Consider the following 16361-nt stretch of genomic DNA (forward strand, 5'->3'; position numbering starts at 1 on the left):
GAATGCGAGACGCAAAAGTAATATTTTTTGGCTGAACTATTTCACCAATGGCTTTAATATATTCAAACAAAACGGTATTTGGAATGGAATGCATGACAACAGCTTGTTCCCTTTTAGGAAACGAAGGGGGAGGAGGCCTGGAGAGTGTGGCAGCGACATAAGATTTTGGGATGGAATTAGGGGTGTTTTGTGTAGATGTAGTTGGTTGTGTGTTGTTCATAATGTGTGAAGTCCTGGTTACCAAGACCACAACACAATATGTGAGAGTACTCACAGACCCTTTCGCAAATTGGAAAGGAAAAAAAGGATCTCAAAGGATCTCACCTGACTTCTCCGGATTTTCACTGGTTTTATCTTAATTACACCAATACGGACAGGAATACAACTATTAGCAATATCTTCAGTTGTTACATTCTTCCTTGCAAAATATTTAGCTTTCAAATCCCCAATCAATGCTAAAAACCAACAATTTTTCAGAGAACTTTGAAAAATTATATTTAAGTTTTGACGTTTATTTGACGTATATGAATTTAATTTTTGAAATATTGGAATCTTAATTTAAATGCTTTTACTCAAAATTTTAGTTTCCGAACATAAAAAAATCTTTCACATAAATTGATTGACCTTTTGCTTCACTCACAATGATGTCTTCTCTTGACCCAAACAGCTCTCCCTTGTTGATTATGTTAGGCTACCCATCAAAGCCCTCTTCGTTCTCAAGCTTCAATCCAGCAGCATACCAGCACCAATTCTCCAAAAAACAACGAGCCAGGCTTCTTTTAACCAGTACTTGATTCAAACAGCTCCAAAATTCTTTCCTCTCCTTTTCACAATAATACAGAATCAAAGAGGTATTTCTTCTCAATTTGATCTCTCTCTCGTTCCACTTTTCAGCTCCACTCTCCACTATCAAACAAAACAACCACTGGTACTTGCTTTTTAACTATCCACGAAAACTTTGACTACCCTTCCGGGATGCCGGTCACATCATGATTCCTCTTTAAAAAAATAAATGAAAATTCAACCTTCTCTCTTTCCCATTCCAAATTGCCAAACCAATCAGAGACATTTCTTCTTCCCCATTCTTTTTTTTTTCATTCGAAAAAACCCTCATACCAAAATATTCCTACGAAAAAACATTCCTACCATCATAATAATTACTTTCGGGAAATTCTACAAAATTTACTCGGGGTTAAACAAAAACAGATTAAAATTCCAAACTTTCTTTTACATTATTTTCTAAAGATATCATTACCTGTGGCTTTTGGCCTCGTGCATAACAAAGCACCGTTATAATCTCCAAATACCCTGAACCATTATTGTCTATTCATATCACTTTCAGGGAGAAAAACTCATTAACGATAACTCGCTTCTTAAAAACTACTTATAATAAATAGTTACAAATCAATATACAGGGTGTATTAAATTTATGTGCCCGCGTTCTATTAAAATTAATAAAGTTTTTTATTATATCTTTGATTGATAAATTGATACACAATAATATATTAAAGTCGGAATTTGGTATTAGATTTAAGAGTAAACTAAATGTAAGCCTAAATACTTACGATGTCGGGATAGTATCACGAGATTTTTCCTAGTTTTCCATAGTGATTTACTATTGAGTCTCTAGCGCGATAATTTTACTGCCGCCGTTGCATTTGGTTGTCTTTTTAAAGACAGATCACATGCTATGATTTTTTTGGCGGATAATCTTGAGTTGGGTTGATTTCATGTAATCAAATGAACTATCTTTTAGTAAAGTCGTCCCAGGAACGCAACTATCAATATTGGCGATATCATTTTAAAGTCTTCTACTTTAAAATGTATAATCTATCTGAATTGCCGATATAAATGAGTCAGATTAAATAAATTATTAGAAGAATTTTTTACTAAGCAACAACATTTTTTTGTATTTTTTCTCATTGAAAATAGTTGATTATAAAAATGCCACAAGGAAATAGCTTAAGAACAACTCTATTGCATAGTCTGCAACTGAGATCACCATTGTATAGTCAGTCATATCATGTGCTAGGTGTCCTTTTTCTGGAAAGTGTCCAGTTAGAAAACCTGTAGTGATTTTGAGCTTATTCATGTTTATTTTGAATAGTTCTTCAGCTCTTTTTGCGCATGTCTGAGGTATAAATCTCTTCGCTTGCTTTTGCGTGGGAATTTCTTCCCAGTATTCTTTGTGCTATCTTCGTATCCAGCCTCTTAATCGGTTTCTGATTGTGCTTTTGGGCACTCCCAGTGCCGGTTCCGGACCGAAGTATCTTGTTGCTGATCCTCGTCTAGCAAGTTCGTCAGTTTTTTCATTGCCAGCAATTCCTTGATGTCCAAGAACCCAAATGAGTTTTACCTCATTAAGTTCTGCCAGGGTGTCAAGTTCTTCGTGGCATTCCCATACAAGCCTTGAGGTTATCCTTGGGTTTTTTAAAGACCTCAAGGCCGCTTGGCTGTCTGAACCGATCTTGATTCTCTTATTAGTATAATTCACCAATCCACTTATCCGTGCACAGTGCAGGATAGCATTATCCCTCTGCCTGACATACAGAGGTATATTCTCCTAGTGGAATGGAACCGTTATGGGCCCTATACTTACTATGTACTCCTGATCTGGCGGTCATCATGGCAAACTTTATCTTATCAGAAACAGCGAGGAAAAGCTGAACAGATGTTGTGTTGAACCAGGTTTTGAGGTTTTTCGACCAGAATGTTCTTTTTCTGATTTCGCACTAAAATGATCCAAATAAAAGGTTAGTGGAAATATACAGGGTGTTTCATTGGGAAAGTAACATACGTTAACTGTAGAAAGAGGACACTTAGAGGGTCTCAAAATACCGTAGTTAATGGGGCTTGCTTCATTAATAACAAAGATACTGGGTGTTTTATCTATTTTGCCATTTTCTCTTTTAGTTCATAACTTTTTAACCACACTGTATATTTTATTTTATATTTGGCATGCAAATATTCTTTAAGGTGTACAATCAATTAATTTATTTACAACTAGCTGACCCGGCAGACTTCGTACTGCCTCAATAGATAAAAACAAACTGTTGTATACAATAAACTTAAAATTAACAAAAGGAATTCGTAATTAATAAACAAAAATGCTCGATGTGAATGAGGTTTTATTATTATTTTTAATTAATTACACATGATGTTTGAAATAATAAAGTTTAGTTAGAAGTAACAAAATAAAGTTTGTAGTGCAACAGTTACAATCTTAAATTTGTTTATCTTATAATGAATATAACAGCTTTATTATATCTACATTCAAAACAACCATCTATTTATTATTAGGTTCGGGGAGATTCCAAGTCTATAGGTGTTGATTAAATAAAATTAAATTCAATTAAAATTAAATAAAAAGTAAATGAAGTAAATTAAAATTAAATGAAATTGAATAAACGTAAATAAAAATAAAAAAAACTGAATAAAATTAAATACAAATAAATAAAATCATATTAACTTAAATACAATTAAATAAAGTTAAAAAAGAATTAAATAAAAATAATAAATAAATTAAAAAATAATAATAAAATTAAATAAAAGAAAATATAGTCTAATAAAAATAAATAAAATTTAATAAAATGAAATAAAATAAAATAAACAAAAATAAATAAAATACTTAAACTAAATAAAATTAAACAAAATGAATTAAAATTAAATAAAATTTTATAAAATAAACAAAAATAAATAAAATACTTAAACTAAATAAAATTAAACAAAATGAATTAAAATTAAATAAAATTTTATAATTTGCTGCTTGTTCTTTTCGTGTGCTCAGAATTTTTCTCCTGCTTACGGTTCCGTTTAGAGATATTTTTTGAAAATTTCGCAAAATTAAAAAATTCATATTTTGCCCAATTTGAGTCCCAAAGTTAAACTGTGCCACTTCTCTTCTATGAAATTTGTCGCTCGTTCTTCTTCTGTCCTCAGAATATTCCTACGGCTTGAGATATTGTATTTCGGACACCGATTGTGCTAGACAAAAAATTTTAGTACGGTTCTGCTCGGAATTCAGCAAGGAGTCTACCTACTTAATTTCATATTTTTCACGTCATTATTGTGAGAGTTACGGCGTCATGGGCAACCCCCTAATGACATACGGGTATGAAATATAGACAGCAACCTACTCCCAGTACAGTCCAATATACCTGCAAAATTTCATAAAAATCGGTTAAGTCGTTTCGGAGGAGTATGGTAACAAACACTGCGACCGGCGAATTTTTATATAGATGTAAAATATTTAAATGGCTATTAAAAAATAACGGTCTGAGATAAAAAATTGAAAATTTAGGATTGTATGTATCTTTTGCTTCTACATCTCATAAAAATAGTAAAAAACGGTTTTTCCAAAAATTAAAAAAATATATCAGGGGGGGCAACACCCCTTATGACGTACGGGTATGAAACTCCATATTATCCTATTCCCAGACCGCTAGAATATACATGTAAAATTTCATAAAAATCTGTTCAGTCGTTCTCGAGTTATAAATGGTGTAACTAACACAACCTCGACTTTCTTTTATATATATAGATGTAAAATATTTAAATGGCTATTAAAAAATAACGGTCTGAGATAAAAAATTGAAAATTTAGGATTGTATGTATCTTTTGCTTCTACATCTCATAAAAATAGTAAAAAACGGTTTTTCCAAAAATTAAAAAAATATATCAGGGGGGGCAACACCCCTTATGACGTACGGGTATGAAACTCCATATTATCCTATTCCCAGACCGCTAGAATATACATGTAAAATTTCATAAAAATCTGTTCAGTCGTTCTCGAGTTATAAATGGTGTAACTAACACAACCTCGACTTTCTTTTATATATATAGATGTAAAATATTTAAATGGCTATTAAAAAATAACGGTCTGAGATAAAAAATTGAAAATTTAGGATTGTATGTATCTTTTGCTTCTACATCTCATAAAAATAGTAAAAAACGGTTTTTCCAAAAATTAAAAAAATATATCAGGGGGGGCAACACCCCTTATGACGTACGGGTATGAAACTCCATATTATCCTATTCCCAGACCGCTAGAATATACATGTAAAATTTCATAAAAATCTGTTCAGTCGTTCTCGAGTTATAAATGGTGTAACTAACACAACCTCGACTTTCTTTTATATATATAGATGTAAAATATTTAAATGGCTATTAAAAAATAACGGTCTGAGATAAAAAATTGAAAATTTAGGATTGTATGTATCTTTTGCTTCTACATCTCATAAAAATAGTAAAAAACGGTTTTTCCAAAAATTAAAAAAATATATCAGGGGGGGCAACACCCCTTATGACGTACGGGTATGAAACTCCATATTATCCTATTCCCAGACCGCTAGAATATACGTGTAAAATTTCATAAAAATCTGTTCAGTCGTTCTCGAGTTATAAATGGTGTAACTAACACAACCTCGACTTTCTTTTATATATATAGATGTAAAATATTTAAATGGCTATTAAAAAATAACGGTCTGAGATAAAAAATTGAAAATTTAGGATTGTATGTATCTTTTGCTTCTACATCTCATAAAAATAGTAAAAAACGGTTTTTCCAAAAATTAAAAAAATATATCAGGGGGGGCAACACCCCTTATGACGTACGGGTATGAAACTCCATATTATCATATTCCCAGACCGCTAGAATATACATGTAAAATTTCATAAAAATCTGTTCAGTCGTTCTCGAGTTATAAATGGTGTAACTAACACAACCTCGACTTTCTTTTATATATATAGATGTAAAATATTTAAATGGCTATTAAAAAATAACGGTCTGAGATAAAAAATTGAAAATTTAGGATTGTATGTATCTTTTGCTTCTACATCTCATAAAAATAGTAAAAAACGGTTTTTCCAAAAATTAAAAAAATATATCAGGGGGGGCAACATCCCTTATGACGTACGGGTATGAAACTCCATATTATCCTATTCCCAGACCGCTAGAATATACTTGTAAAATTTCATAAAAATCTGTTCAGTCGTTCTCGAGTTATAAATGGTGTAACTAACACAACCTCGACTTTCTTTTATATATATAGATGTAAAATATTTAAATGGCTATTAAAAAATAACGGTCTGAGATAAAAAATTGAAAATTTAGGATTGTATGTATCTTTTGCTTCTACATCTCATAAAAATAGTAAAAAACGGTTTTTCCAAAAATTAAAAAAATATATCAGGGGGGGCAACACCCCTTATGACGTACGGGTATGAAACTCCATATTATCCTATTCCCAGACCGCTAGAATATACATGTAAAATTTCATAAAAATCTGTTCAGTCGTTCTCGAGTTATAAATGGTGTAACTAACACAACCTCGACTTTCTTTTATATATATAGATGTAAAATATTTAAATGGCTATTAAAAAATAACGGTCTGAGATAAAAAATTGAAAATTTAGGATTGTATGTATCTTTTGCTTCTACATCTCATAAAAATAGTAAAAAACGGTTTTTCCAAAAATTAAAAAAATATATCAGGGGGGGCAACACCCCTTATGACGTACGGGTATGAAACTCCATATTATCCTATTCCCAGACCGCTAGAATATACATGTAAAATTTCATAAAAATCTGTTCAGTCGTTCTCGAGTTATAAATGGTGTAACTAACACAACCTCGACTTTCTTTTATATATATAGATGTAAAATATTTAAATGGCTATTAAAAAATAACGGTCTGAGATAAAAAATTGAAAATTTAGGATTGTATGTATCTTTTGCTTCTACATCTCATAAAAATAGTAAAAAACGGTTTTTCCAAAAATTAAAAAAATATATCAGGGGGGGCAACACCCCTTATGACGTACGGGTATGAAACTCCATATTATCCTATTCCCAGACCGCTAGAATATACATGTAAAATTTCATAAAAATCTGTTCAGTCGTTCTCGAGTTATAAATGGTGTAACTAACACAACCTCGACTTTCTTTTATATATATAGATGTAAAATATTTAAATGGCTATTAAAAAATAACGGTCTGAGATAAAAAATTGAAAATTTAGGATTGTATGTATCTTTTGCTTCTACATCTCATAAAAATAGTAAAAAACGGTTTTTCCAAAAATTAAAAAAATATATCAGGGGGGGCAACACCCCTTATGACGTACGGGTATGAAACTCCATATTATCCTATTCCCAGACCGCTAGAATATACGTGTAAAATTTCATAAAAATCTGTTCAGTCGTTCTCGAGTTATAAATGGTGTAACTAACACAACCTCGACTTTCTTTTATATATATAGATGTAAAATATTTAAATGGCTATTAAAAAATAACGGTCTGAGATAAAAAATTGAAAATTTAGGATTGTATGTATCTTTTGCTTCTACATCTCATAAAAATAGTAAAAAACGGTTTTTCCAAAAATTAAAAAAATATATCAGGGGGGGCAACACCCCTTATGACGTACGGGTATGAAACTCCATATTATCATATTCCCAGACCGCTAGAATATACATGTAAAATTTCATAAAAATCTGTTCAGTCGTTCTCGAGTTATAAATGGTGTAACTAACACAACCTCGACTTTCTTTTATATATATAGATGTAAAATATTTAAATGGCTATTAAAAAATAACGGTCTGAGATAAAAAATTGAAAATTTAGGATTGTATGTATCTTTTGCTTCTACATCTCATAAAAATAGTAAAAAACGGTTTTTCCAAAAATTAAAAAAATATATCAGGGGGGGCAACATCCCTTATGACGTACGGGTATGAAACTCCATATTATCCTATTCCCAGACCGCTAGAATATACTTGTAAAATTTCATAAAAATCTGTTCAGTCGTTCTCGAGTTATAAATGGTGTAACTAACACAACCTCGACTTTCTTTTATATATATAGATGTAAAATATTTAAATGGCTATTAAAAAATAACGGTCTGAGATAAAAAATTGAAAATTTAGGATTGTATGTATCTTTTGCTTCTACATCTCATAAAAATAGTAAAAAACGGTTTTTCCAAAAATTAAAAAAATATATCAGGGGGGGCAACACCCCTTATGACGTACGGGTATGAAACTCCATATTATCCTATTCCCAGACCGCTAGAATATACATGTAAAATTTCATAAAAATCTGTTCAGTCGTTCTCGAGTTATAAATGGTGTAACTAACACAACCTCGACTTTCTTTTATATATATAGATGTAAAATATTTAAATGGCTATTAAAAAATAACGGTCTGAGATAAAAAATTGAAAATTTAGGATTGTATGTATCTTTTGCTTCTACATCTCATAAAAATAGTAAAAAACGGTTTTTCCAAAAATTAAAAAAATATATCAGGGGGGGCAACACCCCTTATGACGTACGGGTATGAAACTCCATATTATCCTATTCCCAGACCGCTAGAATATACATGTAAAATTTCATAAAAATCTGTTCAGTCGTTCTCGAGTTATAAATGGTGTAACTAACACAACCTCGACTTTCTTTTATATATATAGATGTAAAATATTTAAATGGCTATTAAAAAATAACGGTCTGAGATAAAAAATTGAAAATTTAGGATTGTATGTATCTTTTGCTTCTACATCTCATAAAAATAGTAAAAAACGGTTTTTCCAAAAATTAAAAAAATATATCAGGGGGGGCAACACCCCTTATGACGTACGGGTATGAAACTCCATATTATCCTATTCCCAGACCGCTAGAATATACATGTAAAATTTCATAAAAATCTGTTCAGTCGTTCTCGAGTTATAAATGGTGTAACTAACACAACCTCGACTTTCTTTTATATATATAGATGTAAAATATTTAAATGGCTATTAAAAAATAACGGTCTGAGATAAAAAATTGAAAATTTAGGATTGTATGTATCTTTTGCTTCTACATCTCATAAAAATAGTAAAAAACGGTTTTTCCAAAAATTAAAAAAATATATCAGGGGGGGCAACACCCCTTATGACGTACGGGTATGAAACTCCATATTATCCTATTCCCAGACCGCTAGAATATACGTGTAAAATTTCATAAAAATCTGTTCAGTCGTTCTCGAGTTATAAATGGTGTAACTAACACAACCTCGACTTTCTTTTATATATATAGATGTAAAATATTTAAATGGCTATTAAAAAATAACGGTCTGAGATAAAAAATTGAAAATTTAGGATTGTATGTATCTTTTGCTTCTACATCTCATAAAAATAGTAAAAAACGGTTTTTCCAAAAATTAAAAAAATATATCAGGGGGGGCAACACCCCTTATGACGTACGGGTATGAAACTCCATATTATCATATTCCCAGACCGCTAGAATATACATGTAAAATTTCATAAAAATCTGTTCAGTCGTTCTCGAGTTATAAATGGTGTAACTAACACAACCTCGACTTTCTTTTATATATATAGATGTAAAATATTTAAATGGCTATTAAAAAATAACGGTCTGAGATAAAAAATTGAAAATTTAGGATTGTATGTATCTTTTGCTTCTACATCTCATAAAAATAGTAAAAAACGGTTTTTCCAAAAATTAAAAAAATATATCAGGGGGGGCAACATCCCTTATGACGTACGGGTATGAAACTCCATATTATCCTATTCCCAGACCGCTAGAATATACTTGTAAAATTTCATAAAAATCTGTTCAGTCGTTCTCGAGTTATAAATGGTGTAACTAACACAACCTCGACTTTCTTTTATATATATAGATGTAAAATATTTAAATGGCTATTAAAAAATAACGGTCTGAGATAAAAAATTGAAAATTTAGGATTGTATGTATCTTTTGCTTCTACATCTCATAAAAATAGTAAAAAACGGTTTTTCCAAAAATTAAAAAAATATATCAGGGGGGGCAACACCCCTTATGACGTACGGGTATGAAACTCCATATTATCCTATTCCCAGACCGCTAGAATATACATGTAAAATTTCATAAAAATCTGTTCAGTCGTTCTCGAGTTATAAATGGTGTAACTAACACAACCTCGACTTTCTTTTATATATATAAATGTAAAATATTTAAATGGCTATTAAAAAATAACGGTCTGAGATAAAAAATTGAAAATTTAGGATTGTATGTATCTTTTGCTTCTACATCTCATAAAAATAGTAAAAAACGGTTTTTCCAAAAATTAAAAAAATATATCAGGGGGGGCAACACCCCTTATGACGTACGGGTATGAAACTCCATATTATCCTATTCCCAGACCGCTAGAATATACATGTAAAATTTCATAAAAATCTGTTCAGTCGTTCTCGAGTTATAAATGGTGTAACTAACACAACCTCGACTTTCTTTTATATATATAGATGTAAAATATTTAAATGGCTATTAAAAAATAACGGTCTGAGATAAAAAATTGAAAATTTAGGATTGTATGTATCTTTTGCTTCTACATCTCATAAAAATAGTAAAAAACGGTTTTTCCAAAAATTAAAAAAATATATCAGGGGGGGCAACACCCCTTATGACGTACGGGTATGAAACTCCATATTATCCTATTCCCAGACCGCTAGAATATACATGTAAAATTTCATAAAAATCTGTTCAGTCGTTCTCGAGTTATAAATGGTGTAACTAACACAACCTCGACTTTCTTTTATATATATAGATGTAAAATATTTAAATGGCTATTAAAAAATAACGGTCTGAGATAAAAAATTGAAAATTTAGGATTGTATGTATCTTTTGCTTCTACATCTCATAAAAATAGTAAAAAACGGTTTTTCCAAAAATTAAAAAAATATATCAGGGGGGGGCAACACCCCTTATGACGTACGGGTATGAAACTCCATATTATCCTATTCCCAGACCGCTAGAATATACATGTAAAATTTCATAAAAATCTGTTCAGTCGTTCTCGAGTTATAAATGGTGTAACTAACACAACCTCGACTTTCTTTTATATATATAGATGTAAAATATTTAAATGGCTATTAAAAAATAACGGTCTGAGATAAAAAATTGAAAATTTAGGATTGTATGTATCTTTTGCTTCTACATCTCATAAAAATAGTAAAAAACGGTTTTTCCAAAAATTAAAAAAATATATCAGGGGGGGCAACACCCCTTATGACGTACGGGTATGAAACTCCATATTATCCTATTCCCAGACCGCTAGAATATACATGTAAAATTTCATAAAAATCTGTTCAGTCGTTCTCGAGTTATAAATGGTGTAACTAACACAACCTCGACTTTCTTTTATATATATAGATGTAAAATATTTAAATGGCTATTAAAAAATAACGGTCTGAGATAAAAAATTGAAAATTTAGGATTGTATGTATCTTTTGCTTCTACATCTCATAAAAATAGTAAAAAACGGTTTTTCCAAAAATTAAAAAAATATATCAGGGGGGGCAACACCCCTTATGACGTACGGGTATGAAACTCCATATTATCCTATTCCCAGACCGCTAGAATATACATGTAAAATTTCATAAAAATCTGTTCAGTCGTTCTCGAGTTATAAATGGTGTAACTAACACAACCTCGACTTTCTTTTATATATATAGATGTAAAATATTTAAATGGCTATTAAAAAATAACGGTCTGAGATAAAAAATTGAAAATTTAGGATTGTATGTATCTTTTGCTTCTACATCTCATAAAAATAGTAAAAAACGGTTTTTCCAAAAATTAAAAAAATATATCAGGGGGGGCAACACCCCTTATGACGTACGGGTATGAAACTCCATATTATCCTATTCCCAGACCGCTAGAATATACATGTAAAATTTCATAAAAATCTGTTCAGTCGTTCTCGAGTTATAAATGGTGTAACTAACACAACCTCGACTTTCTTTTATATATATAGATGTAAAATATTTAAATGGCTATTAAAAAATAACGGTCTGAGATAAAAAATTGAAAATTTAGGATTGTATGTATCTTTTGCTTCTACATCTCATAAAAATAGTAAAAAACGGTTTTTCCAAAAATTAAAAAAATATATCAGGGGGGGCAACACCCCTTATGACGTACGGGTATGAAACTCCATATTATCCTATTCCCAGACCGCTAGAATATACATGTAAAATTTCATAAAAATCTGTTCAGTCGTTCTCGAGTTATAAATGGTGTAACTAACACAACCTCGACTTTCTTTTATATATATAGATGTAAAATATTTAAATGGCTATTAAAAAATAACGGTCTGAGATAAAAAATTGAAAATTTAGGATTGTATGTATCTTTTGCTTCTACATCTCATAAAAATAGTAAAAAACGGTTTTTCCAAAAATTAAAAAAATATATCAGGGGGGGCAACACCCCTTATGACGTACGGGTATGAAACTCCATATTATCCTATTCCCAGACCGCTAGAATATACATGTAAAATTTCATAAAAATCTGTTCAGTCGTTCTCGAGTTATAAATGGTGTAACTAACACAACCTCGACTTTCTTTTATATATATAGATGTAAAATATTTAAATGGCTATTAAAAAATAACGGTCTGAGATAAAAAATTGAAAATTTAGGATTGTATGTATCTTTTGCTTCTACATCTCATAAAAATAGTAAAAAACGGTTTTTCCAAAAATTAAAAAAATATATCAGGGGGGGCAACACCCCTTATGACGTACGGGTATGAAACTCCATATTATCCTATTCCCAGACCGCTAGAATATACATGTAAAATTTCATAAAAATCTGTTCAGTCGTTCTCGAGTTATAAATGGTGTAACTAACACAACCTCGACTTTCTTTTATATATATAGATGTAAAATATTTAAATGGCTATTAAAAAATAACGGTCTGAGATAAAAAATTGAAAATTTAGGATTGTATGTATCTTTTGCTTCTACATCTCATAAAAATAGTAAAAAACGGTTTTTCCAAAAATTAAAAAAATATATCAGGGGGGGCAACACCCCTTATGACGTACGGGTATGAAACTCCATATTATCCTATTCCCAGACCGCTAGAATATACATGTAAAATTTCATAAAAATCTGTTCAGTCGTTCTCGAGTTATAAATGGTGTAACTAACACAACCTCGACTTTCTTTTATATATATAGATGTAAAATATTTAAATGGCTATTAAAAAATAACGGTCTGAGATAAAAAATTGAAAATTTAGGATTGTATGTATCTTTTGCTTCTACATCTCATAAAAATAGTAAAAAACGGTTTTTCCAAAAATTAAAAAAATATATCAGGGGGGGCAACACCCCTTATGACGTACGGGTATGAAACTCCATATTATCCTATTCCCAGACCGCTAGAATATACGTGTAAAATTTCATAAAAATCTGTTCAGTCGTTCTCGAGTTATAAATGGTGTAACTAACACAACCTCGACTTTCTTTTATATATATAGATGTAAAATATTTAAATGGCTATTAAAAAATAACGGTCTGAGATAAAAAATTGAAAATTTAGGATTGTATGTATCTTTTGCTTCTACATCTCATAAAAATAGTAAAAAACGGTTTTTCCAAAAATTAAAAAAATATATCAGGGGGGGCAACACCCCTTATGACGTACGGGTATGAAACTCCATATTATCATATTCCCAGACCGCTAGAATATACATGTAAAATTTCATAAAAATCTGTTCAGTCGTTCTCGAGTTATAAATGGTGTAACTAACACAACCTCGACTTTCTTTTATATATATAGATGTAAAATATTTAAATGGCTATTAAAAAATAACGGTCTGAGATAAAAAATTGAAAATTTAGGATTGTATGTATCTTTTGCTTCTACATCTCATAAAAATAGTAAAAAACGGTTTTTCCAAAAATTAAAAAAATATATCAGGGGGGGCAACACCCCTTATGACGTACGGGTATGAAACTCCATATTATCCTATTCCCAGACCGCTAGAATATACATGTAAAATTTCATAAAAATCTGTTCAGTCGTTCTCGAGTTATAAATGGTGTAACTAACACAACCTCGACTTTCTTTTATATATATAGATGTAAAATATTTAAATGGCTATTAAAAAATAACGGTCTGAGATAAAAAATTGAAAATTTAGGATTGTATGTATCTTTTGCTTCTACATCTCATAAAAATAGTAAAAAACGGTTTTTCCAAAAATTAAAAAAATATATCAGGGGGGGCAACACCCCTTATGACGTACGGGTATGAAACTCCATATTATCCTATTCCCAGACCGCTAGAATATACATGTAAAATTTCATAAAAATCTGTTCAGTCGTTCTCGAGTTATAAATGGTGTAACTAACACAACCTCGACTTTCTTTTATATATATAGATGTAAAATATTTAAATGGCTATTAAAAAATAACGGTCTGAGATAAAAAATTGAAAATTTAGGATTGTATGTATCTTTTGCTTCTACATCTCATAAAAATAGTAAAAAACGGTTTTTCCAAAAATTAAAAAAATATATCAGGGGGGGCAACACCCCTTATGACGTACGGGTATGAAACTCCATATTATCCTATTCCCAGACCGCTAGAATATACATGTAAAATTTCATAAAAATCTGTTCAGTCGTTCTCGAGTTATAAATGGTGTAACTAACACAACCTCGACTTTCTTTTATATATATAGATGTAAAATATTTAAATGGCTATTAAAAAATAACGGTCTGAGATAAAAAATTGAAAATTTAGGATTGTATGTATCTTTTGCTTCTACATCTCATAAAAATAGTAAAAAACGGTTTTTCCAAAAATTAAAAAAATATATCAGGGGGGGCAACACCCCTTATGACGTACGGGTATGAAACTCCATATTATCCTATTCCCAGACCGCTAGAATATACGTGTAAAATTTCATAAAAATCTGTTCAGTCGTTCTCGAGTTATAAATGGTGTAACTAACACAACCTCGACTTTCTTTTATATATATAGATGTAAAATATTTAAATGGCTATTAAAAAATAACGGTCTGAGATAAAAAATTGAAAATTTAGGATTGTATGTATCTTTTGCTTCTACATCTCATAAAAATAGTAAAAAACGGTTTTTCCAAAAATTAAAAAAATATATCAGGGGGGGCAACACCCCTTATGACGTACGGGTATGAAACTCCATATTATCATATTCCCAGACCGCTAGAATATACATGTAAAATTTCATAAAAATCTGTTCAGTCGTTCTCGAGTTATAAATGGTGTAACTAACACAACCTCGACTTTCTTTTATATATATAGATGTAAAATATTTAAATGGCTATTAAAAAATAACGGTCTGAGATAAAAAATTGAAAATTTAGGATTGTATGTATCTTTTGCTTCTACATCTCATAAAAATAGTAAAAAACGGTTTTTCCAAAAATTAAAAAAATATATCAGGGGGGGCAACATCCCTTATGACGTACGGGTATGAAACTCCATATTATCCTATTCCCAGACCGCTAGAATATACTTGTAAAATTTCATAAAAATCTGTTCAGTCGTTCTCGAGTTATAAATGGTGTAACTAACACAACCTCGACTTTCTTTTATATATATAGATGTAAAATATTTAAATGGCTATTAAAAAATAACGGTCTGAGATAAAAAATTGAAAATTTAGGATTGTATGTATCTTTTGCTTCTACATCTCATAAAAATAGTAAAAAACGGTTTTTCCAAAAATTAAAAAAATATATCAGGGGGGGCAACACCCCTTATGACGTACGGGTATGAAACTCCATATTATCCTATTCCCAGACCGCTAGAATATACATGTAAAATTTCATAAAAATCTGTTCAGTCGTTCTCGAGTTATAAATGGTGTAACTAACACAACCTCGACTTTCTTTTATATATATAGATGTAAAATATTTAAATGGCTATTAAAAAATAACGGTCTGAGATAAAAAATTGAAAATTTAGGATTGTATGTATCTTTTGCTTCTACATCTCATAAAAATAGTAAAAAACGGTTTTTCCAAAAATTAAAAAAATATATCAGGGGGGGCAACACCCCTTATGACGTACGGGTATGAAACTCCATATTATCCTATTCCCAGACCGCTAGAATATACATGTAAAATTTCATAAAAATCTGTTCAGTCGTTCTCGAGTTATAAATGGTGTAACTAACACAACCTCGACTTTCTTTTATATATATAGATGTAAAATATTTAAATGGCTATTAAAAAATAACGGTCTGAGATAAAAAATTGAAAATTTAGGATTGTATGTATCTTTTGCTTCTACATCTCATAAAAATAGTAAAAAACGGTTTTTCCAAAAATTAAAAAAATATATCAGGGGGGGCAACACCCCTTATGACGTACGGGTATGAAACTCCATATTATCCTATTCCCAGACCGCTAGAATATACATGTAAAATTTCATAAAAATCTGTTCAGTCGTTCTCGAGTTATAAATGGTGTAACTAACACAACCTCGACTTTCTTTTATATATATATAGATGTAAAATATTTAAATGGCTATTAAAAAATAACGGTCTG

Source organism: Diabrotica virgifera, chromosome 3 (assembly GCF_917563875.1).
Source record: "Diabrotica virgifera virgifera chromosome 3, PGI_DIABVI_V3a".
In the NCBI taxonomy this organism is placed as follows: domain Eukaryota; kingdom Metazoa; phylum Arthropoda; class Insecta; order Coleoptera; family Chrysomelidae; genus Diabrotica; species Diabrotica virgifera.